This window comes from Macaca mulatta, chromosome 13, assembly GCF_049350105.2.
Source record: "Macaca mulatta isolate MMU2019108-1 chromosome 13, T2T-MMU8v2.0, whole genome shotgun sequence".
NCBI classification, from domain to species: Eukaryota; Metazoa; Chordata; class Mammalia; order Primates; family Cercopithecidae; genus Macaca; species Macaca mulatta.
The window spans coordinates 31,285,559-31,311,944 of record NC_133418.1 but is presented as its reverse complement, the minus strand read 5'-3'; positions in this window follow the sequence as shown (position 1 = coordinate 31,311,944).

The window sequence follows — 26,386 nt, the reverse complement described above, 5'->3', positions numbered from 1 at the left end:
GTTCTCAGATTCCACAGAAATAAGGCTAGCAAAGAGATCCGCGAAATACAGATGTAACTCTGTGAGATGAATGAACAGCACACTAAGCAGTTTCTCAGAAAGCTTCTTTCCCGATTTCATCTGAGGATATTTCCTTTTTCACCATAGCCCTCTATGGCGTTCCAAATATCACTTTGCCAATTTCATAAGAACTGTCTTAGCGAGAGGCTTCTTGAGGAGAAAGCTGTAACTCTGTGAGATGATTTCACAGAACACAAAGAAGTTTCTCAGAAAACTTCTTTCTCTTTGTTATCGCAGGATATTTCCTTTGGCCCTATACTCTTCAAAGGGATCCGAAATATCTGTTCTCAGATTCCACAGAAATAAGGCTAGCAAAGAGATCCACGAAATACAGATGTAAGTCTGTGAGATGAATTAAAAGAACACTAAGCAGTTTCTCAGAAAGCTTCTTTCCAGATTTCATCTGAGGATATTTCCTTTTTCACCATAGCACTCTATGGCGTTCCAAATATCACTTTGCCAATTCCACAAGAACTGTCTTAGCGAAAGGCTTCTTGAGGGGAAAGGTGTAACTCTGTGAGATGATTTCACAGAACACAAAGAAGTTTCTCAGAAAGCTTCTTTCTCTTTGTTATCGGAGGATATTTCCTTTGGCCCTATAGTCTTCAAAGGGATCCGAAATATCTGTTCTCAGATTCCACAGAAATAAGGCTAGCAAAGAGTTCCACGAAATACAGATGTAACTCTGTGAGATGAATTAACAGAACACTAAGCAGTTTCTCAGAAAGCTTTTTTGCAGATTTCATCTGAGGATATTTCCTTTTTCACCACAGCCCTCTATGGCGTTCCATTTATCACTTTGCCAATTCCACAAGAACTGTCTTAGCGAAAGGCTTCTTGAGAGGAAAGCTGTAACTCTGTGAGATGATTTCACAGAACACAAAGAAGTTTCTCAGAAAGCTTCTTTCTCTTTGTTATCGGAGGATATTTCCTTTGGCCCTATAGTCTTCAAAGGGATCCGAAATATCTGTTCTCAGATTCCACAGAAATAAGGCTAGCAAAGAGATCCAAGAAATACAGACGTAACTCTGTGAGTGGAAGTCACATATCACAGAGCAGTTTCTCAGAAAGCTTCTTTCCAGATTTCATCTGAGGATATTTCCTTTTTCACCATAGCCCTCTAGGGGCTTCCAAATATCAGTTTGCCATTTCCACAAGAACTGTCTTAGCGAAAGGCTTCTTGAGGGGAAAGCTGTAACTCTGTGAGATGATTTCACAGAACACAAAGAAGTTTATCCGAAAGATTCTTTCTCTTTGTTATCGGAGGATATTTCCTTTGGCCCTATAGTCTTCAAAGGGATCCGAAATATCTGTTCTCAGATTCCACAGAAATAAGGCTAGCAAAGAGATCCACGAAATACAGATGTAATTCTGTGAGATGAATTAACAGAACACTAAGCAGTTTCTCAGAAAGCTTCTTTCCAGATTTCATCTGAGGATATTTCCTTTTTCACCATAGCCCTCTATGTCCTTCCAAATATCACTTTGCCAATTCCACAAGAACTGTCTTAGCGAAAGGCTTCTTGAGGGGAAAGCTGTAACTCTGTGAGATGATTTCACAAAACACAAAGAAGTTTCTCAGAAAGCTTCTTTCTCTTTGTTATCGGAGGATATTTCCTTTGGCCCTATAGTCTTCAAAGGGATCCGAAATATCTGTTCTCAGATTCCACAGAAATAAGGCTAGCAAAGAGATCCACGAAATACAGATGTAACTCTGTGAGTGGAAGTCACATATAACAGAGCAGTTTCTCAGAAAGCTTCTGTCCAGATTTCATCTGAGGATATTTCCTTTTTCACCATAGCCCTCTATGGCCTTCCAAATATCACTTTGCCAATTCCACAAGAACTGTCTTAGCGAAAGGCTTCTTTAGGGGAAAGCTGTAACTCTGTGAGATGATTTCACAGAACACAAAGAAGTTTCTCAGAAAGCTTCTTTCTCTTTGTTATCGGAGGATATTTCCTTTGGCCCTATAGTCTTCAAAGGGATCCGAAATATCTGTTCTCAGATTCCACAGAAATAAAGCTAGCAAAGAGATCCACGAAATACAGATTTAAGTCTGTGAGATGAATTAAAAGAACACTAAGCAGTTTCTCAGAAAGCTTCTTTCCAGATTTCATCTGAGGATATTTCCTTTTTCACCATAGCCCTCTATGGCCTTCCAAATATCACTTTGCCAATTCCACAAGAACTGTCTTAGCGAAAGGCTTCTTTAGGGGAAAGCTGTAACTCTGTGAGATGATTTCACAGAACATAAAGAAGTTTCTCAGAAAGCTTCTTTCTCTTTGTTATCGGAGGATATTTCCTTTGGCCCTATAGTCTTCTAATGGATCCGAAATATCTGTTCTCAGATTCCACAGAAATAAGGCTAGCAAAGAGATCCACGAAATACAGATGTAACTCTGTGAGTGGAAGTCACGTATCACAGAGCAGTTTCTCAGAAAGCTTCTTTCCAGATTTCATCTGAGGATATTTCCTTTTTCACCATAGCCCTCTATGGCGTTCCAAATATCACTTTGCCAATTCCACAAGAACTGTCTTAGCGAAAGTCTTCTTAAGGGGAAAGCTGTAACTCTGTGAGATGATTTCACAGAACACAAAGAAGTTTCTCAGAAAGCTTCTTTCTCTTTGTTATCGGAGGATATTTCCTTTGGCCCTATAGTCTTCAAAGGGATCCGAAATATCTGTTCTCAGATTCCACAGAAATAAGGCTAGCAAAGAGATCCACGAAATACAGATGTAACTCTGTGAGTGGAAGTCACATATCACAGAGCAGTTTCTCAGAAAGCTTCTTTCCAGATTTCATCTGAGGATATTTCCTTTTTCACCATAGCCCTCTATGGCCTTCCAAATATCACTTTGCCAATTCCACAAGAACTGTCTTAGCGAAAGGCTTCTTGAGGGGAAAGCTGTAACTCTGTGAGATGATTTCACAGAACACAAAGAAGTTTCTCAGAAAGCTTCTTTCTCTTTGTTATCGGAGGATATTTCCTTTGGCCCTATAGTCTTCAAAGGGATCCGAAATATCTGTTCTCAGATTCCACAGAAATAAGGCTAGCAAAGAGATCCACGAAATACAGATGTAAGTCTGTGAGATGAATTAAAAGAACACTAAGCAGTTTCTCACAAAGCTTCTTTCCAGATTTCATCTGAGGATATTTCCTTTTTCACCATAGCCCTCTATGGCATTCCAAATATCACTTTGCCAATTCCACAAGAACTGTCTTAGCGAAAGGCTTCTTGAGGGGAAAGCTGTAACTCTGTGAGATGATTTCACAGAACACAAAGAAGTTTCTCAGAAAGCTTCTTTCTCTTTGTTATCGGAGGATATTTCCTTTGGCCCTATAGTCTTCAAAGGGATCCGAAATATCTGTTCTCAGATTCCACAGAAATTAGGCTAGGAAAGAGATCCACGAAATACAGATATAACTCTGTGAGATGAATTAACAGAACACTAAGCAGTTTCTCAGAAAGCTTCTTTCCAGATTTCATCTGAGGATAACTCCTTTTTCACCATAGCCCTCTATGGGCTTCCAAATATCACTTTGCCAATTCCACAAGAACTGTCTTAGCGAAAGGCTTCTTGAGGGGAAAGCTGTCACTCTGTGAGATGATTTCACAGAACACAAAGAAGTTTCTCAGAAAGCTTCTTTCTATTTGTTATCGGAGGAGATTTCCTTTGGCCCTATAGTCTTCAAAGGGATCCAAAATATCTGTTCTCAGATTGCACAGAAATAAGGCTAGCAAAGAGATCCACGAAATACAGATGTAACTCTGTGAGTGGAAGTCACATATCACAGAACAGTTTCTCAGAAAGCTTCTTTCCAGATTTCATCTGAGGATATTTCCTTTTTCACCATAGCCCTCTATGGCCTTCCAAATATCACTTTGCCAATTCCACAAGAACTGTCTTAGCGAAAGGCTTCTTGAGGGGAAAGCTGTAACTCTGTGAGATGATTTCACAGAACACAAAGAAGTTTCTCAGAAAGCTTCTTTCTCTTTGTTATCGGAGGATATTTCCTTTGGCCCTATAGTCTTCAAAGGGATCCGAAATATCTGTTCTCAGATTCCACAGAAATAAGGCTAGCAGAGAGATCCACGAAATACAGATGTAAGTCTGTGAGATGAATTAAAAGAACACTAAGCAGTTTCTCAGAAAGCTTCTTTCCAGATTTCATCTGAGGATATTTCCTTTTTCACCATAGCCCTCTATGGCCTTCGAAATATCACTTTGCCAATTCCACAAGAACTGTCTTAGCGAAAGGCTTCTTGAGGGGAAAGCTGTAACTCTGTGAGATGATTTCACAGAACACAAAGAAGTTTCTCAGAAAGCTTCTTTCTCTTTGTTATCGGAGGATATTTCCTTTGGCCCTATAGTCTTCAAATGGATCCGAAATATCTGTTCTCAGATTCCACAGAAATAAGGCTAGCAAAGAGATCCACGAAATACAGATGTAACTCTGTGAGTGGAAGTCACGTATCACAGAGCAGTTTCTCAGAAAGCTTCTTTCCAGATTTCATCTGAGGATATTTCCTTTTTCACCATAGCCCTCTATGGCGTTCCAAATATCACTTTGCCAATTCCACAAGAACTGTCTTAGCGAAAGTCTTCTTAAGGGGAAAGCTGTAACTCTGTGAGATGATTTCACAGAACACAAAGAAGTTTCTCAGAAAGCTTCTTTCTCTTTGTTATCGGAGGATATTTCCTTTGGCCCTATAGTCTTCAAAGGGATCCGAAATATCTGTTCTCAGATTCCACAGAAATAAGGCTAGCAAAGAGATCCATGAAATACAGATGTAACTCTGTGAGTGGATGTCCCATATCACAGAGCAGTTTCTCAGAAAGCTTCTTTCCAGATTTCATCTGAGGATATTTCCTTTTTCACCATAGTCCTCTATGGCCTTCCAAATATCACTTTGCCAATTCCACAAGAACTGTCTTAGCGAAAGGCTTCTTGAGGGGAAAGCTGTAACTCTGTGAGATGATTTCACAGAACACAAAGAAGTTTCTCAGAAAGCTTCTTTCTCTTTGTTATCGCAGGATATTTCCTTTGGCCCTATAGTCTTCAAATGGATCCGAAATATCTGTTCTCAGATTCCACAGAAATAAGGCTAGCAGAGAGATCCACGAAATACAGATGTAAGTCTGTGAGATGAATTAAAAGAACACTAAGCAGTTTCTCAGAAAGCTTCTTTCCAGATTTCATCTGAGGATATTTCCTTTTTCACCATTGCCCTCTATGGCCTTCCAAATATCACTTTGCCAATTCCACAAGAACTGTCTTAGTGAAAGGCGTCTTGAGGGGAAAGCTGTAACTCTGTGAGATGATTTCAAAGAACACAAAGAAGATTCTCAGAAAGATTCTTTCTCTTTGTTATCGGAGGATATTTCCTTTGGCCCTATAGTCTTCAAAGGGATCCGAAATATCTGTTCTCAGATTCCACAGAAATAAGGCTAGCAAAGAGATCCACGAAATACAGATGTAATTCTGTGAGATGAATTAACAGAACACTAAGCAGTTTCTCAGAAAGCTTCTTTCCAGATTTCATCTGAGGATATTTCCTTTTTCACCATAGCCCTCTATGTCCTTCCAAATATCACTTTGCCAATTCCACAAGAACTGTCTTAGCGAAAGGCTTCTTGAGGGGAAAGCTGTAACTCTGTGAGATGATTTCACAAAACACAAAGAAGTTTCTCAGAAAGCTTCTTTCTCTTTGTTATCGGAGGATATTTCCTTTGGCCCTATAGTCTTCAAAGGGATCCGAAATATCTGTTCTCAGATTCCACAGAAATAAGGCTAGCAAAGAGATCCACGAAATACAGATGTAACTCTGTGAGTGGAAGTCACATATAACAGAGCAGTTTCTCAGAAAGCTTCTGTCCAGATTTCATCTGAGGATATTTCCTTTTTCACCATAGCCCTCTATGGCGTTCCAAATATCACTTTGCCAATTCCACAAGAACTGTCTTAGCGAAAGTCTTCTTAAGGGGAAAGCTGTAACTCTGTGAGATGATTTCACAGAACACAAAGAAGTTTCTCAGAAAGCTTCTTTCTCTTTGTTATCGGAGGATATTTCCTTTGACCCTATAGTCTTCAAAGGGATCCGAAATATCTGTTCTCAGATTCCACAGAAATAAGGCTAGCAAAGAGATCCACGAAATACAGATGTAACTCTGTGAGTGGAAGTCACATATCACAGAGCAGTTTCTCAGAAAGCTTCTTTCCTGATTTCATCTGAGGATATTTCCTTTTTCACCATAGCCCTCTATGGCGTTCCAAATATCACTTTGCCAATTCCACAAGAACTGTCTTAGCGAAAGGCTTCTTGAGGGGAAAGCTGTAACTCTGTGAGATGATTTCACAGAACACAAAGAAGTTTCTCAGAAAGCTTCTTTCTCTTTGTTATCGGAGGATATTTCCTTTGGCCCTATAGTCTTCAAAGGGATCCGAAATATCTGCTCTCAGATTCCACAGAAATAAGGCTAGCAAAGAGATCCACGAAATACAGATGTAAGTCTGTGAGATGAATTAACAGAAAACTAAGCAGTTTCTCAGAAAGCTTCTTTCCAGATTTCATCTGAGGATATTTCCTTTTTCACCATTGCCCTCTATGGCCTTCCAAATATCACTTTGCCAATTCCACAAGAACTGTCTTAGTGAAAGGCGTCTTGAGGGGAAAGCTGTAACTCTGTGAGATGATTTCACAGAACACAAAGAAGTTTCTCAGAAAGATTCTTTCTCTTTGTTATCGGAGGATATTTCCTTTGGCCCTATAGTCTTCAAAGGGATCCGAAATATCTGTTCTCAGATTCCACAGAAATAAGGCTAGCAAAGAGATCCACGAAATACAGATGTAATTCTGTGAGATGAATTAACAGAACACTAAGCAGTTTCTCAGAAAGCTTCTTTCCAGATTTCATCTGAGGATATTTCCTTTTTCACCATAGCCCTCTATGTCCTTCCAAATATCACTTTGCCAATTCCACAAGAACTGTCTTAGCGAAAGGCTTCTTGAGGGGAAAGCTGTAACTCTGTGAGATGATTTCACAAAACACAAAGAAGTTTCTCAGAAAGCTTCTTTCTCTTTGTTATCGGAGGATATTTCCTTTGGCCCTATAGTCTTCAAAGGGATCCGAAATATCTGTTCTCAGATTCCACAGAAATAAGGCTAGCAAAGAGATCCACGAAATACAGATGTAACTCTGTGAGTGGAAGTCACATATAACAGAGCAGTTTCTCAGAAAGCTTCTGTCCAGATTTCATCTGAGGATATTTCCTTTTTCACCATAGCCCTCTATGGCGTTCCAAATATCACTTTGCCAATTCCACAAGAACTGTCTTAGCGAAAGTCTTCTTAAGGGGAAAGCTGTAACTCTGTGAGATGATTTCACAGAACACAAAGAAGTTTCTCAGAAAGCTTCTTTCTCTTTGTTATTGGAGGATATTTCCTTTGGCCCTATAGTCTTCAAAGGGATCCGAAATATCTGCTCTCAGATTCCACAGAAATAAGGCTAGCAAAGAGATCCACGAAATACAGATGTAAGTCTGTGAGATGAATTAAAAGAACACTAAGCAGTTTCTCAGAAAGCTTCTTTCCAGATTTCATCTGAGGATATTTCCTTTTTCACCATTGCCCTCTATGGCCTTCCAAATATCACTTTGCCAATTCCACAAGAACTGTCTTAGTGAAAGGCGTCTTGAGGGGAAAGCTGTAACTCTGTGAGATGATTTCACAGAACACAAAGAAGTTTCTCAGAAAGCTTCTTTCTCTTTGTTATCGGAGGATATTTCCTTTGGCCCTATAGTCTTCAAAGGGATCCGAAATATCTGTTCTCAGATTCCACAGAAATTAGGCTAGGAAAGAGATCCACGAAATACAGATATAACTCTGTGAGATGAATTAACAGAACACTAAGCAGTTTCTCAGAAAGCTTCTTTCCAGATTTCATCTGAGGATAATTCCTTTTTGACCATAGCCCTCTATGGGCTTCCAAATATCACTTTGCCAATTCCACAAGAACTGTCTTAGCGAAAGGCTTCTTGAGGGGAAAGCTGTCACTCTGTGAGATGATTTCACAGAACACAAAGAAGTTTCTCAGAAAGCTTCTTTCTATTTGTTATCGGAGGAGATTTCCTTTGGCCCTATAGTCTTCAAAGGGATCCAAAATATCTGTTCTCAGATTGCACAGAAATAAGGCTAGCAAAGAGATCCACGAAATACAGATGTAACTCTGTGAGTGGAAGTCACATATCACAGAACAGTTTCTCAGAAAGCTTCTTTCCAGATTTCATCTGAGGATATTTCCTTTTTCACCATAGCCCTCTATGGCCTTCCAAATATCACTTTGCCAATTCCACAAGAACTGTCTTAGCGAAAGGCTTCTTGAGGGGAAAGCTGTAACTCTGTGAGATGATTTCACAGAACACAAAGAAGTTTCTCAGAAAGCTTCTTTCTCTTTGTTATCGGAGGATATTTCCTTTGGCCCTATAGTCTTCAAAGGGATCCGAAATATCTGTTCTCAGATTCCACAGAAATAAGGCTAGCAGAGAGATCCACGAAATACAGATGTAAGTCTGTGAGATGAATTAAAAGAACACTAAGCAGCTTCTCAGAAAGCTTCTTTCCAGATTTCATCTGAGGATATTTCCTTTTTCACCATAGCCCTCTATTGGCTTCCAAATATCACTTTGCCAATTCCACAAGAACTGTCTTAGCGAAAGGCTTCTTGAGGGGAAAGCTGTAACTCTGTGAGATGATTTCACAGAACACAAAGAAGTTTCTCAGAAAGCTTCTTTCTCTTTGTTATCGGAGGATATTTCCTTTGGCCCTATAGTCTTCAAAGGGATCCAAAATATCTGTTCTCAGATTGCACAGAAATAAGGCTAGCAAAGAGATCCACGAAATACAGATGTAACTCTGTGAGTGGAAGTCACATATCACAGAGCAGTTTCTCAGAAAGCTTCTTTCCAGATTTCATCTGAGGATATTTCCTTTTTCACCATAGCCCTCTATGGCCTTCCAAATATCACTTTGCCAATTCCACAAGAACTGTCTTAGCGAAAGTCTTCTTGAGGGGAAAGCTGTAACTCTGTGAGATGATTTCACAGAACACAAAGAAGTTTCTCAGAAAGCTTCTTTCTCTTTGTTATCGGAGGATATTTCCTTTGGCTCTATAGTCTTCAAAGGGATCCGAAATATCTGTTCTCAGATTCCACAGAAATAAGGCTAGCAGAGAGATCCACGAAATACAGATGTAAGTCTGTGAGATGAATTAAAAGAACACTAAGCAGTTTCTCAGAAAGCTTCTTTCCAGATTTCATCTGAGGATATTTCCTTTTTCACCATAGCCCTCTATGGGCTTCCAAATATCACTTTGCCAATTCCACAAGAACTGTCTTAGCGAAAGGCTTCTTGAGGGGAAAGCTGTAACTCTGTGAGATGATTTCACAGAACACAAAGAAGTTTCTCAGAAAGCTTCTTTCTCTTTGTTATCGGAGGATATTTCCTTTGGCCCTATAGTCTTCAAAGGGATCCGAAATATCTGTTCTCAGATTCCACAGAAATAAGGCTAGCAAAGATATCCACGAAATACAGATGTAACTCTGTGAGTGGAAGTCACATATCACAGAACAGTTTCTCAGAAAGCTTCTTTCCAGATTTCATCTGAGGATATTTCCTTTTTCACCATAGCCCTCTATGGCCTTCCAAATATCACTTTGCCAATTCCACAAGAACTGTCTTAGCGAAAGGCTTCTTGAGGGGAAAGCTGTAACTCTGTGAGATGATTTCACAGAACACAAAGAAGTTTCTCAGAAAGCTTCTTTCTCTTTGTTATCGGAGGATATTTCCTTTCGCCCTATAGTCTTCAAAGGGATCCGAAATATCTGTTCTCAGATTCCACAGAAATAAGGCTAGCAGAGAGATCCACGAAATACAGATGTAAGTCTGTGAGATGAATTAAAAGAACACTAAGCAGCTTCTCAGAAAGCTTCTTTCCAGATTTCATCTGAGGATATTTCCTTTTTCACCATAGCCCACTATGGGCTTCCAAATATCACTTTGCCAATTCCACAAGAACTGTCTTAGCGAAAGGCTTCTTGAGGGGAAAGCTGTAACTCTGTGAGATGATTTCACAGAACACAAAGAAGTTTCTCAGAAAGCTTCTTTCTCTTTGTTATCGGAGGATATTTCCTTTGGCCCTATAGTCTTCAAAGGGATCCAAAATATCTGTTCTCAGATTGCACGGAAATAAGGCTAGCAAAGAGATCCACGAAATACAGATGTAACTCTGTGAGTGGAAGTCACATATCACAGAGCAGTTTCTCAGAAAGCTTCTTTCCAGATTTCATCTGAGGATATTTCCTTTTTCACCATAGCCCTCTATGGCCTTCCAAATATCACTTTGCCAATTCCACAAGAACTGTCTTAGCGAAAGTCTTCTTGAGGGGAAAGCTGTAACTCTGTGAGATGATTTCACAGAACACAAAGAAGTTTCTCAGAAATCTTCTTTCTCTTTGTTATCGGAGGATATTTCCTTTGGCTCTATAGTCTTCAAAGGGATCCGAAATATCTGTTCTCAGATTCCACAGAAATAAGGCTAGCAGAGAGATCCAGGAAATACAGATGTAAGTCTGTGAGATGAATTAAAAGAACACTAAGGAGTTTCTCAGAAAGCTTCTTTCCAGATTTCATCTGAGGATATTTCCTTTTTCACCATTGCCCTCTATGGCCTTCCAAATATCACTTTGCCAATTCCACAAGAACTGTCTTAGTGAAAGGCGTCATGAGGGGAAAGCTGTAACTCTGTGAGATGATTTCACAGAACACAAAGAAGTTTCTCAGAAAGCTTCTTTCTCTTTGTTATCGGAGGATATTTCCTTTGGCCCTATAGGCTTCAAAGGGATCCGAAATATCTGTTCTCAGATTGCACAGAAATAAGGCTAGCAAAGAGATCCATGAAATACAGATATAATTCTGTGAGATGAATTAACAGAACACTAAGCAGTTTCTCAGAAAGCTTCTTTCCAGATTTCATCTGAGGATATTTGCTTTTTCACCATAGCCCTCTATGGCCTTCCAAATATCACTTTGCCAATTCCACAAGAACTGTCTTAGCGAAAGGCTTCTTGAGGGGAAAGCTGTAACTCTGTGAGATGATTTCACAGAACACAAAGAAGTTTCTCAGAAAGCTTCTTTCTCTTTGTTATCGGAGGATATTTCCTTTGGCCCTATAGTCTTCAAAGGGATCCGAAATATCTGTTCTCAGATTCCACAGAAATAAGGCTAGCAAAGAGATCCACGAAATACAGATGTAACTCTGTGAGCTGAATTAACAGAACACTAAGCAGTTTCTCAGAAAACTTCTTTCCAGATTTCATCTGAGGATATTTCCTTTTTCACCATAGCCCTCTATGGGCTTCCAAATATCACTTTGCCAATTCCACAAGAACTGTCTTAGCGAAAGGCTTCTTGAGGGGAAAGCTGTAACTCTGTGAGATGATTTCACAGAACACAAAGAAGTTTCTCAGAAAGCTTCTTTCTCTTTGTTATCGGAGGATATTTCCTTTCGCCCTATAGTCTTCAAAGGGATCCGAAATATCTGTTCTCAGATTCCACAGAAATAAGGCTAGCAGAGAGATCCACGAAATACAGATGTAAGTCTGTGAGATGAATTAAAAGAACACTAAGCAGCTTCTCAGAAAGCTTCTTTCCAGATTTCATCTGAGGATATTTCCTTTTTCACCATAGCCCACTATGGGCTTCCAAATATCACTTTGCCAATTCCACAAGAACTGTCTTAGCGAAAGGCTTCTTGAGGGGAAAGCTGTAACTCTGTGAGATGATTTCACAGAACACAAAGAAGTTTCTCAGAAAGCTTCTTTCTCTTTGTTATCGGAGGATATTTCCTTTGGCCCTATAGTCTTCAAAGGGATCCAAAATATCTGTTCTCAGATTGCACGGAAATAAGGCTAGCAAAGAGATCCACGAAATACAGATGTAACTCTGTGAGTGGAAGTCACATATCACAGAGCAGTTTCTCAGAAAGCTTCTTTCCAGATTTCATCTGAGGATATTTCCTTTTTCACCATAGCCCTCTATGGCCTTCCAAATATCACTTTGCCAATTCCACAAGAACTGTCTTAGCGAAAGTCTTCTTGAGGGGAAAGCTGTAACTCTGTGAGATGATTTCACAGAACACAAAGAAGTTTCTCAGAAATCTTCTTTCTCTTTGTTATCGGAGGATATTTCCTTTGGCTCTATAGTCTTCAAAGGGATCCGAAATATCTGTTCTCAGATTCCACAGAAATAAGGCTAGCAGAGAGATCCAGGAAATACAGATGTAAGTCTGTGAGATGAATTAAAAGAACACTAAGGAGTTTCTCAGAAAGCTTCTTTCCAGATTTCATCTGAGGATATTTCCTTTTTCACCATTGCCCTCTATGGCCTTCCAAATATCACTTTGCCAATTCCACAAGAACTGTCTTAGTGAAAGGCGTCATGAGGGGAAAGCTGTAACTCTGTGAGATGATTTCACAGAACACAAAGAAGTTTCTCAGAAAGCTTCTTTCTCTTTGTTATCGGAGGATATTTCCTTTGGCCCTATAGGCTTCAAAGGGATCCGAAATATCTGTTCTCAGATTGCACAGAAATAAGGCTAGCAAAGAGATCCATGAAATACAGATATAATTCTGTGAGATGAATTAACAGAACACTAAGCAGTTTCTCAGAAAGCTTCTTTCCAGATTTCATCTGAGGATATTTGCTTTTTCACCATAGCCCTCTATGGCCTTCCAAATATCACTTTGCCAATTCCACAAGAACTGTCTTAGCGAAAGGCTTCTTGAGGGGAAAGCTGTAACTCTGTGAGATGATTTCACAGAACACAAAGAAGTTTCTCAGAAAGCTTCTTTCTCTTTGTTATCGGAGGATATTTCCTTTGGCCCTATAGTCTTCAAAGGGATCCGAAATATCTGTTCTCAGATTCCACAGAAATAAGGCTAGCAAAGAGATCCACGAAATACAGATGTAACTCTGTGAGCTGAATTAACAGAACACTAAGCAGTTTCTCAGAAAACTTCTTTCCAGATTTCATCTGAGGATATTTCCTTTTTCACCATAGCCCTCTATGGGCTTCCAAATATCACTTTGCCAATTCCACAAGAACTGTCTTAGCGAAAGGCTTCTTGAGGGGAAAGCTGTAACTCTGTGAGATGATTTCACAGAACACAAAGAAGTTTCTCAGAAAGCTTCTTTCTCTTTGTTATCGGAGGATATTTCCTTTGGCCCTATAGTCTTCAAACTGATCCGAAATATCTGTTCTCAGATTTCAAAGACATAAGGCTAGCAAAGAGATCCACGAAATACAGATGTAATTCTGTGAGATGAATTAAAAGAAAACTAAGCAGTTTCTCAGAAAGCTTCTTTCCAGATTTCATCTGAGGATATTTCGTTTTTCACCATAGCCCTCTATGGGCTTCCAAATATCACTTTGCCAATTCCACAAGAACTGTCTTAGCGAAAGGCTTCTTGAGGGGAAAGCTGTAACTCTGTGAGATGATTTCACAGAACACAAAGAAGTTTCTCAGAAAGCTTCTTTCTCTTTGTTATCGGAGGATATTTCCTTTGGCCCTATAGTCTTCAAAGGGATCCGAAATATCTGTTCTCAGATTGCACAGAAATAAGGCTAGCAAAGAGATCCACGAAATACAGATGTAACTCTGTGAGTGGAAGTCACATATCACAGAGCAGTTTCTCAGAAAGCTTCTTGCCAGATTTCATCTGAGGATATTTCCTTTTTCACCATAGCCCTCTATGGCGTTCAAAATATCACTTTGCCAATTCCACAAGAACTGTCTTAGCGAAAGGCTTCTTGAGGGGAAAGCTGTAACTCTGTGAGATGATTTCACACAACACAAAGAAGTTTCTCAGAAAGCTTCTTTCTCTTTGTTATCGGAGGATATTTCCTTTGGCCCTATAGTCTTCAAAGGGATACGAAATATCTGTTCTCAGATTCCACAGAAATAAGGCTAGCAGAGAGATCCACGAAATACAGATGTAAGTCTGTGAGATGAATTAACAGAACACTAAGCAGTTTCTCAGAAAGCTTCTTTCCAGATTTCATCTGAGGATATTTACTTTTTCACCATAGCCCTCTATGGGCTTCCAAATATCACTTTGCCAATTCCACAAGAACTGTCTTAGCGAAAGGCTTCTTGAGGGGAAAGCTGTAACTCTGTGAGATGATTTCACAGAACACAAAGAAGTTTCTCAGAAAGCTTCTTTCTCTTTGTTATCGGAGGATATTTCCTTTGGCCCTGTAGTCTTCAAAGTGATCCGAAATATCTGTTCTCAGATTTCAAAGACATAAGGCTAGCAAAGAGATCCACGAAATACAGATGTAATTCTGTGAGATGAATTAAAAGAACACTAAGCAGTTTCTCAGAAAGCTTCTTTCTAGATTTCATCTGAGGATATTTCCTTTTTCACCATAGCCCTCTATGGGCTTCCAAATATCACTTTGCCAATTCCACAAGAACTGTCTTAGCGAAAGGCTTCTTGAGGGGAAAGCTGTAACTCTGTGAGATGATTTCACAGAACACAAAGAAGTTTCTCAGAAAGCTTCTTTCTCTTTGTTATCGGAGGATATTTCCTTTGGCCCTATAGTCTTCAAAGTGATCCGAAATATCTGTTCTCAGATTGCACAGAAATAAGGCTAGCAAAGAGATCCACGAAATACAGATGTAACTCTGTGAGTGGAAGTCACATATCACAGAGCAGTTTCTCAGAAAGCTTCTTGCCAGATTTCATCTGAGGATATTTCCTTTTTCACCATAGCCCTCTATGGCGTTCAAAATATCACTTTGCCAATTCCACAAGAACTGTCTTAGCGAAAGGCTTCTTGAGGGGAAAGCTGTAACTCTGTGAGATGATTTCACAGAACACAAAGAAGTTTCTCAGAAAGCTTCTTTCTCTTTGTTATCGGAGGATATTTCCTTTGGCCCTATAGTCTTCAAAGGGATCCGAAATATCTGTTCTCAGATTGCACAGAAATAAGGCTAGCAAAGAGATCCACGAAATACAGATGTAACTCTGTGAGATGAATTAACAGAACACAAAGCAGTTTCTCAGAAAGCTTCTTTCCAGATTTCATCTGAGGATATTTCCTTTTTCACCATAGCCCTCTATGGCCTTCCAAATATCACTTTGCCAATTCCACAAGAACTGTCTTAGCGAAAGGCTTCTTGAGGGGAAAGCTGTAACTCTGTGAGATGATTTCACAGAACACAAAGAAGTTTCTCAGAAAGCTTCTTTCTCTTTGTTATCGGAGGATATTTCCTTGGGCCCTATAGTCTTCAAAGGGATCCGAAATATCTGTTCTCAGATTCCACAGAAATAAGGCTAGCAAAGAGATCCACGAAATACAGATGTAACTCTGTGAGATGAATTAAAAGAACACTAAGCAGTTTCTCAGAAAGCTTCTTTCCAGATTTCATCTGAGGATATTTACTTTTTCACCATAGCCCTCTATGGGCTTCCAAATATCACTTTGCCAATTCCACAAGAACTGTCTTAGCGAAAGGCTTCTTGAGGGGAAAGCTGTAACTCTGTGAGATGATTTCACAGAACACAAAGAAGTTTCTCAGAAAGCTTCTTTCTCTTTGTTATCGGAGGATATTTCCTTTGGCCCTATAGTCTTCAAAGTGATCCGAAATATCTGTTCTCAGATTCCAGAGACATAAGGCTAGCAAAGAGATCCACGAAATACAGATGTAATTCTGTGAGATGAATTAAAAGAACACTAAGCAGTTTCTCAGAAAGCTTCTTTCCAGATTTCATCTGAGGATATTTCCTTTTTCACCATAGCCCTCTATGGGCTTCCAAATATCACTTTGCCAATTCCACAAGAACTGTCTTAGCGAAAGGCTTCTTGAGGGGAAAGCTGTAACTCTGTGAGATGATTTCACATAACACAAAGAAGTTTCTCAGAAAGCTTCTTTCTCTTTGTTATCGGAGGATATTTCCTTTGGCCCTATAGTCTTCAAAGGGATCCGAAATATCTGTTCTCAGATTCCACAGACATAAGGCTAGCAAAGAGATCCACGAAATACAGATGTAATTCTGTGAGACGAATTAAAAGAAAAGTAAGCAGTTTCTCAGAAAGCTTCTTTCCAGATTTCATCTGAGGATATTTCCTTTTTCACCATAGCCCTCTATGGCATTCCAAATATCACTTTGCCAATTCCACAAGAACTGCTTAGCGAAAGGCTTCTTGAGGGGAAAGCTGTAACTCTGTGAGATGATTTCACAGAACACAAAGAAGTTTCTCAGAAAGCTTCTTTCTCTTTGTTATCGGAGGATATTTCCTTTGGCCCTATAGTCTTCAAAGGGATCCGAAATATCTGTTCTCAGATTACACAGAAATAAGGCTAGCAAAGAGATCCACGAAATACAGATGTAACTTTGTGAGTGGAAGTCACATGTAACAGAGCAGTTTCTCAGAAAGCTTCTTTCCAGATTTCATTTTCGGATATTTTCTTTTTCACCGTAGCCCTCTATGGCCTTCCATATATCACTTTGCCAATTCCCCAAGAACTGTCTTAGCGAAAGGTTTCTTGAGGGGAAAGCTGTAACTCTGTGAGATGATTTCACAGATCATAAAGAAGTTTCTCAGAAAGCTTCTTTCTCTTTGTTATCGGAGGATATTTCCTTTGGCCCTATAGTCTTCAAAGGGATCCGAAATATCTGTTCTCAGATTCCACAGAAATAAGGCTAGCAAAGAGATCCACGAAATACAGATGTAACTCTGTGAGTGGAAGTCACATATAACAGAGCAGTTTCTCAGAAAGCTTCTGTCCAGATTTCATCTGAGGATATTTCCTTTTTCACCATAGCCCTCTATGGCGTTCCAAATATCACTTTGCCAATTCCACAAGAACTGTCTTAGCGAAAGGCTTCTTGAGGGGAAAGCTGTAACTCTGTGAGATGATTTCACAGAACACAAAGAAGTTTCTCAGAAAGCTTCTTTCTCTTTGTTATCGGAGGATATTTCCTTTGGCCCTATAGTCTTCAAAGTGATCCGAAATATCTGTTCTCAGATTCCACAGACATAAGGCTAGCAAAGAGATCCACGAAATACAGATGTAATTTTGTGAGATGAATTAAAAGAACACTAAGCAGTTTCTCAGAAAGCTTCTTTCCAGATTTCATCTGAGGATATTTCCTTTTTCACCATAGCCCTCTATGGGCTTCCAAATATCACTTTGCCAATTCCACAAGAACTGTCTTAGCGAAAGGCTTCTTGAGGGGAAAGCTGTAACTCTGTGAGATGATTTCACAGAACACAAAGAAGTTTCTCAGAAAGCTTCTTTCTCTTTGTTATCGGAGGATATTTCCTTTGGCCCTATAGTATTCAAAGTGATCCGAAATATCTGTTCTCAGATTCCACAGACATAAGGGTAGCAAAGAGATCCACGAAATACAGATGTAATTCTGTGAGATGAATTAAAAGAACACTAAGCAGTTTCTCAGAAAGCTTCTTTCCAGATTTCATCTGAGGATATTTCCTTTTTCACCATAGCACTCTATGGGCTTCCAAATATCACTTTGCCAATTCCACAAGAACTGTCTTAGTGAAAGGCTTCTTGAGGGGAAAGCTGTAACTCTGTGAGATGATTTCACAGAACACAAAGAAGTTTCTCAGAAAGCTTCTTTCTCTTTGTTATCGGAGGATATTTCCTTTGGCCCTATAGTCTTCAAAGGGATCCGAAATATCTGTTCTCAGATTCCACAGAAATAAGGCTAGCAAAGAGATCCACGAAATACAGATATAACTCTGTGAGTGGAAGTCACATATCACAGAGCAGTTTCTCAGAAAGCTTCTTTCCAGATTTCATCTGAGGATATTTCCTTTTTCACCATAGCCCTCTATGGCGTTCCAAATATCACTTTGCCAATTCCACAAGAACTGTCTTAGCGAAAGGCTTCTTGAGGGGAAAGCTGTAACTCTGTGAGATGATTTCACAGAACACAAAGAAGTTTCTCAGAAAGCTTCTTTCTCTTTGTTATCGGAGGATATTTCCTTTGGCCCTATAGTCTTCAAAGGGATCCGAAATATCTGTTCTCAGATTCCACAGACATAAGGCTAGCAAAGAGATCCACGAAATACAGATGTAATTTTGTGAGATGAATTAAAAGAACACTAAGCAGTTTCTCAGAAAGCTTCTTTCCAGATTTCATCTGAGGATATTTCCTTTTTCACCATAGCCCTCTATGGGCTTCCAAATATCACTTTGCCAATTCCACAAGAACTGTCTTAGCGAAAGGCTTCTTGAGGGGAAAGCTGTAACTCTGTGAGATGATTTCACAGAACACAAAGAAGTTTCTCAGAAAGCTTCTTTCTCTTTGTTATCGGAGGATATTTCCTTTGGCCCTATAGTATTCAAAGTGATCCGAAATATCTGTTCTCAGATTCCACAGACATAAGGGTAGCAAAGAGATCCACGAAATACAGATGTAATTCTGTGAGATGAATTAAAAGAACACTAAGCAGTTTCTCAGAAAGCTTCTTTCCAGATTTCATCTGAGGATATTTCCTTTTTCACCATAGCACTCTATGGGCTTCCAAATATCACTTTGCCAATTCCACAAGAACTGTCTTAGTGAAAGGCTTCTTGAGGGGAAAGCTGTAACTCTGTGAGATGATTTCACAGAACACAAAGAAGTTTCTCAGAAAGCTTCTTTCTCTTTGTTATCGGAGGATATTTCCTTTGGCCCTATAGTCTTCAAAGGGATCCGAAATATCTGTTCTCAGATTCCACAGAAATAAGGCTAGCAAAGAGATCCACGAAATACAGATATAACTCTGTGAGTGGAAGTCACATATCACAGAGCAGTTTCTCAGAAAGCTTCTTTCCAGATTTCATCTGAGGATATTTGCTTTTTCACCATAGCCCTCTCTGGCATTCCAATATCACTTTGCCAATTCCACAAGAACTGTCTTAGCGAAAGGCTTCTTGAGGGGAAAGCTGTAACTCTGTGAGATGATTTCACAGAACACAAAGAAGTTTCTCAGAAAGCTTCTTTCTCTTTGTTATCGGAGGATATTTCCTTTGGCCCTATAGTCTTCAAAGGGATCCGAAATATCTGTTCTCAGATTCCACAGAAATAAGGCTAGCAAAGAGATCCACGAAATACAGATGTAACTCTGTGAGATGAATTAACAGAACACTAAGCAGTTTCTCAGAAAGCTTCTTTCCAGATTTCATCTGAGGATATTTCCTTTTTCACCATAGCCCTCTATGGCGTTCCAAATATCACTTTGCCAATTCCACAAGAACTGTCTTAGCGAAAGGCTTCTTGAGGGGAAAGCTGAAACTCTGTGAGATGATTTCACAGAACACAAAGAAGTTTCTCAGAAAGCTTCTTTCTCTTTGTTATCGGAGGATATTTCCTTTGGCCCTATAGTCTTCAAAGGGATACGAAATATCTGTTCTCAGATTCCACAGAAATAAGACTAGCAGAGAGATCTACGAAATACAGATGTAAGTCTGTGAGATGAATTAACAGAACACTAAGCAGTTTCTCAGAAAGCTTCTTTCCAGATTTCATCTGAGGATATTTACTTTTTCACCATAGCCCTCTATGGCCTTCCAAATATCACTTTGCCAATTCCACAAGAACTGTCTTAGCGAAAGGCTTCTTGAGGGGAAAGCTGTAACTCTGTGAGATGATTTCACAGAACACAAAGAAGTTTCTCAGAAAGCTTCTTTCTCTTTGTTATCGGAGGATATTTCCTTTGGCCCTATAGTCTTCAAAGGGATCCGAAATATCTGTTCTCAGATTGCACAGAAATAAGGCTAGCAAAGAGATCCACGAAATACAGATATAACTCTGTGAGTGGAAGTCACATATCACAGAGCAGTTTCTCAGAAAGCTTCTTTCCAGATTTCATCTGAGGATATTTCCTTTTTCACCATAGCCCTCTATAGCCTTCCAAATATCACTTTGCCAATTCCACAAGAACTGTCTTAGCGAAAGGCTTCTTGAGGGGAAAGCTGTAACTCTGTGAGATGATTTCACAGAACACAAAGAAGTTTCTCAGAAAGCTTCTTTCTCTTTGTTATCGGAGGATATTTCCTTGGGCCCTATAGTCTTCAAAGGGATCCGAAATATCTGTTCTCAGATTCCACAGAAATAAGGCTCGCAAAGAGATCCACGAAATACAGATGTAACTCTGTGAGATGAATTAAAAGAACACTAAGCAGTTTCTCAGAAAGCTTCTTTCCAGATTTCATCTGAGGATATTTCCTTTTTCACCATAGCCCTCTATGGCCTTCCAAACATCACTTTGCCAATTCCACAAGAACTGTCTTAGCGAAAGGCTTCTTGAGGGGAAAGCTGTAACTCTGTGAGATGATTTCACAGAACACAAAGAAGTTTCTCAGAAAGCTTCTTTCTCTTTGTTATCGGAGGATATTTCCTTTGGCCCTATAGTCTTCAAAGGGATCCGAAATATCTGTTCTCAGATTCCACAGAAATAAGGCTAGCAAAGAGATCCACGAAATACAGATGTAATTCTGTGAGATGAATTAACAGAACACTAACCAGTTTCTCAGAAAGCTTCTTTCCAGATTTCATCTGAGGATATTTCCTTTTTCACCATTGCCCTCTATGGCCTTCCAAATATCACTTTGCCAATTCCACAAGAACTGTCTTAGCGAAAGGCTTCTTGAGGGGAAAGCTGTAACTCTGTGAGATGATTTCACAGAACACAAAGAAGTTTCTCAGAAAGCTTCTTTCTCTTTGTTATCGGAGGATATTTCCTTTCGCCATATAGTCTTCAAAGGGATCCGAAATATCTGTTCTCAGATTCCACAGAAATAAGGCTAGCAAAGAGATCCACGAAATACAGATGTAAGTCTGTGAGATGAATTAACAGAACACTAAGCAGTTTCTCAGAAAGCTTCTTTCCAGATTTCATCTGAGGATATTTCCTTTTTCACCATAGCCCTCTATGGCATTCCAAATATCACTTTGCCAATTCCACAAGAACTGTCTTAGCGAAAGGCTGCTTGAGGGGAAAGCTGTAACTCTGTGAGATGATTTCACAGAACACAAAGAAGTTTCTCAGAAAGCTTCTTTCTCTTTGTTATCGGAAGATATTTCCTTTGGCCCTATAGTCTTCAAAGGGATCCGAAATATCTGTTCTCAGATTCCACAGAAATAAGGCTAGGAAAGAGATCGAAGAAATACAGATGTAATTCTGTGAGATGAATTAACAGAACACTAAGCAGTTTCTCAGAAAGCTTCTTTCCAGATTTCATCTGAGGATATTTCCTTTTTCACCATAGCCCTCTATGGGCTTCCAAATATCTCTTTGCCAATTCCACAAGAACTGTCTTAGCGAAAGGCTTCTTGAGGGGAAAGCTGTAACTCTGTGAGATGATTTCACAGAACACAAAGAAGTTTCTCAGAAAGCTTCTTTCTCTTTGTTATCGGAGGATATTTCCTTTGGCCCTATAGTCTTCAAAGGGATCCGAAATATCTGTTCTCAGATTCCACAGAAATAAGTCTAGCAAAGAGATCCACGAAATACAGATGTAACTTTGTGAGTGGAAGTCACATGTAACAGAGCAGTTTCTCAGAAAGCTTCTTTCCAGATTTCATTTGAGGATATTTTCTTTTTCACCGTAGCCCTCTATGGCCTTCCATATATCACTTTGCCAATTCCCCAAGAACTGTCTTAGCGAAAGGTTTCTTGAGGGGAAAGCTGTAACTCTGTGAGATGATTTCACAGAACACAAAGAAGTTTCTCAGAAAGCTTCTTTCTCTTTGTTATCGGAGGATATTTCCTTTGGCCCTATAGTCTTCAAAGGGATCCGAAATATCTGTTCTCAGATTCCACAGAAATAAGGCTAGCAAAGAGATCCACGAAATACAGATGTAACTTTGTGAGTGGAAGTCACATATAACAGAGCAGTTTCTCAGAAAGCTTCTGTCCAGATTTCATCTGAGGATATTTCCTTTTTCACCATAGCCCTCTATGGCGTTCCAAATATCACTTTGCCAATTCCACAAGAACTGTCTTAGCGAAAGGCTTCTTGAGGGGAAAGCTGTAACTCTGTGAGATGATTTCACAGAACACAAAGAAGTTTCTCAGAAAGCTTCTTTCTCTTTGTTATCGGAGGATATTTCCTTTGGCCCTATAGTCTTCAAAGTGATCCGAAATATCTGTTCTCAGATTCCACAGATATAAGGCTAGCAAAGAGATCCACGAAATACAGATGTAATTCTGTGAGATGAATTAAAAGAACACTAAGCAGTTTCTCAGAAAGCTTCTTTCCAGATTTCATCTGAGGATATTTCCTTTTTCACCATAGCCCTCTATGGCATTCCAAATATCACTTTGCCAATTCCACAAGAACTGTCTTAGCGAAAGGCTTCTTGAGGGGAAAGCTGTAACTCTGTGAGATGATTTCACAGAACACAAAGAAGTTTCTCAGAAAGCTTCTTTCTCTTTGTTATCGGAGGATATTTCCTTTGGCCCTATAGTCTTCAAAGGGATCCGAAATATCTGTTCTCAGATTCCACAGAAATAAGGCTAGGAAAGAGATCGAAGAAATACAGATGTAATTCTGTGAGATGAATTAACAGAACACTAAGCAGTTTCTCAGAAAGCTTCTTTCCAGGTTTCATCTGAGGATATTTCCTTTTTCACCATAGCCCTCTATGGGCTTCCAAATATCACTTTGCCAATTCCACAAGAACTGTCTTAGCGAAAGGCTTCTTGAGGGGAAAGCTGTAACTCTGTGAGATGATTTCACAGAACACAAAGAAGTTTCTCAGAAAGCTTCTTTCTCTTTGTTATCGGAGGATATTTCCTTTGGCCCTATAGTCTTCAAAGGGATCCGAAATATCTGTTCTCAGATTCCACAGAAATAAGGCTAGCAAAGAGATCCACGAAATACAGATGTAACTCTGTGAGTGGAAGTCACATATAACAGAGCAGTTTCTCAGAAAGCTTCTGTCCAGATTTCATCTGAGGATATTTCCTTTTTCACCATAGCCCTCTATGGCGTTCCAAATATCACTTTGCCAATTCCAGAAGAACTGTCTTAGCGAAAGGCTTCTAGAGGGGAAAGCTGTAACTCTGTGAGATGATTTCACAGAACACAAAGAAGTTTCTCAGAAAGCTTCTTTCTCTTTGTTATCGGAGGATATTTCCTTTGGCCCTATAGTCTTCAAAGTGATCCGAAATATCTGTTCTCAGATTCCACAGACATAAGGCTAGCAAAGAGATCCACGAAATACAGATGTAATTCTGTGAGATGAATTAAAAGAACACTAAGCAGTTTCTCAGAAAGCTTCTTTCCAGATTTCATCTGAGGATATTTCCTTTTTCACCATAGCCCTCTATGGGCTTCCAAATATCACTTTGCCAATTCCACAAGAACTGTCTTAGCGAAAGGCTTCTTGAGGGGAAAGCTGTAACTCTGTGAGATGATTTCACAGAACACAAAGAAGTTTCTCAGAAAGCTTCTTTCTCTTTGTTAACGGAGGATATTTCCTTTGGCCCTATAGTCTTCAAAGTGATCCGAAATATCTGTTCTCAGATTCCACAGACATAAGGCTAGCAAAGAGATCCACGAAATACAGATGTGATTCTGTGAGATGAATTAAAAGAACACTAAGCGGTTTCTCAGAAAGCTTCTTTCCAGATTTCATCTGAGGATATTTCCTTTTTCACCATAGCCCTCTATTGCATTCCAAATATCACTTTGCCAATTCCACAAGAACTGCTTAGCGAAAGGCTTCTTGAGGGGAAAGCTGTAACTCTGTGAGATGATTTCACAGAACAAAAAGAAGTTTCTCAGAAAGCTTCTTTCTCTTTGTTATCGGAGGATATTTCCTTTGGCCCTATTGTCTTCAAAGGGATCCGAAATATCTGTTCTCAGATTGCACAGAAATAAGGCTAGCAAAGAGATCCACGAAATACAGATGTAACTTTGTGAGTGGAAGTCACATGTAACAGAGCAGTTTCTCAGAAAGCTTCTTTCCAGATTTCATTTGAGGATATTTTCTTTTTCACCGTAGCCCTCTATGGCCTTCCATATATCACTTTGCCAATTCCCCAAGAACTGTCTTAGCGAAAGGCTTCCTGAGGGGAAAGCTGTAACTCTGTGAGATGATTTCACAGAACACAAAGAAGTTTCTCAGAAAGCTTCTTTCTCTTTGTTATCGGAGGATATTTCCTTTGGCCCTATAGTCTTCAAAGTGATCCGAAATATCTGTTCTCAGATTCCACAGACATAAGGCTAGCAAAGAGATCCACGAAATACAGATGTAATTCTGTGAGATGAATTAAAAGAACACTAAGCAGTTTCTCAGAAAGCTTCTTTCCAGATTTCATCTGAGGATATTTCCTTTTTCACCATAGCCCTCTATGGGCTTCCAAATATCACTTTGCCAATTCCACAAGAACTGTCTTAGCGAAAGGCTTCTTGAGGGGAAAGCTGTAACACTGTGAGATGATTTCACAGAACACAAAGAAGTTTCTCAGAAAGCTTCTTTCTCTTTGTTATCGGAGGATATTTCCTTTCGCCCTATAGTCTTCAAAGGGATCCGAAATATCTGTTCTCAGATTCCACAGAAATAAGGCTAGCAAAGAGATCCACGAAATACAGATATAACTCTGTGAGTGGAAGTCACACATCACAGAGCAGTTTCTCAGAAAGCTTCTTTCCAGATTTCATCTGAGGATATTTGCTTTTTCACCATAGCCCTCTCTGGCGTTCCAAATATCACTTTGCCAATTCCACAAGAACTGTCTTAGCGAAAGGCTTCTTGAGGGGAAAGCTGAAACTCTGTGAGATGATTTCACAGAACACAAAGAAGTTTCTCAGAAAGCTTCTTTCTCTTTGTTATCGGAGGATATTTCCTTTGGCCCTGTAGTCTTCAAAGGGATACGAAATATCTGTTCTCAGATTCCACAGAAATAAGGCTAGCAGAGAGATCCACGAAATACAGATGTAAGTCTGTGAGATGAATTAACAGAACACTAAGCAGTTTCTCAGAAAGCTTCTTTCCAGATTTCATCTGAGTATATTTACTTTTTCACCATAGCCCTCTATGGGCTTCCAAATATCACTTTGCCAATTCCACAAGAACTGTCTTAGCGAAAGGCTTCTTGAGGGGAAAGCTGTAACTCTGTGAGATGATTTCACAGAACACAACGAAGTTTCTCAGAAAGCTTCTTTCTCTTTGTTATCGGAGGATATTTCCTTTGGCCCTATAGTCTTCAAAGTGATCCGAAATATCTGTTCTCAGATTCCACAGACATAAGGCTAGCAAAGAGATCCACGAAATACAGATGTAATTCTGTGAGATGAATTAAAAGAACACTTAGCAGTTTCTCAGAAAGCTTCTTTCCAGATTTCATCTGAGGATATTTCCTTTTTCACCATAGCCCTCTATGGGCTTCCAAATATCACTTTGCCAATTCCACAAGAACTGTCTTAGCGAAAGGCTTCTTGAGGGGAAAGCTGTAACTCTGTGAGATGATTTCACAGAACACAAAGAAGTTTCTCAGAAAGCTTCTTTCTCTTTGTAATCGGAGGATATTTCCTTTGGCCCTATAGTCTTCAAAGTGATCCGAAATATCTGTTCTCAGATTCCACAGACATAAGGCTAGCAAAGAGATCCACGAAATACAGATGTAATTCTGTGAGATGAATTAAAAGAACACTAAGCGGTTTCTCAGAAAGCTTCTTTCCAGATTTCATCTGAGGATATTTCCTTTTTCACCATAGCCCTCTATGGCATTCCAAATATCACTTTGCCAATTCCACAAGAACTGCTTAGCGAAAGGCTTCTTGAGGGGAAAGCTGTAACTCTGTGAGATGATTTCACAGAACACAAAGAAGTTTCTCAGAAAGCTTCTTTCTCTTTGTTATCGGAGGATATTTCCTTTGGCCCTATAGTCTTCAAAGGGATCCGAAATATCTGTTCTCAGATTCCACAGAAATAAGGCTAGCAAAGAGATCCACGAAATACAGATGTAACTTTGTGAGTGGAAGTCACATGTAACAGAGCAGTTTCTCAGAAAGCTTCTTTCCAGATTTCATTTGAGGATATTTTCTTTTTCACCGTAGCCCTCTATGGCCTTCCATATATCACTTTGCCAATTCCCCAAGAACTGTCTTAGCGAAAGGTTTCTTGAGGGGAAAGCTGTAACTCTGTGAGATGATTTCACAGAACACAAAGAAGTTTCTCAGAAAGCTTCTTTCTCTTTGTTATCGGAGGATATTTCCTTTCGCCCTATAGTCT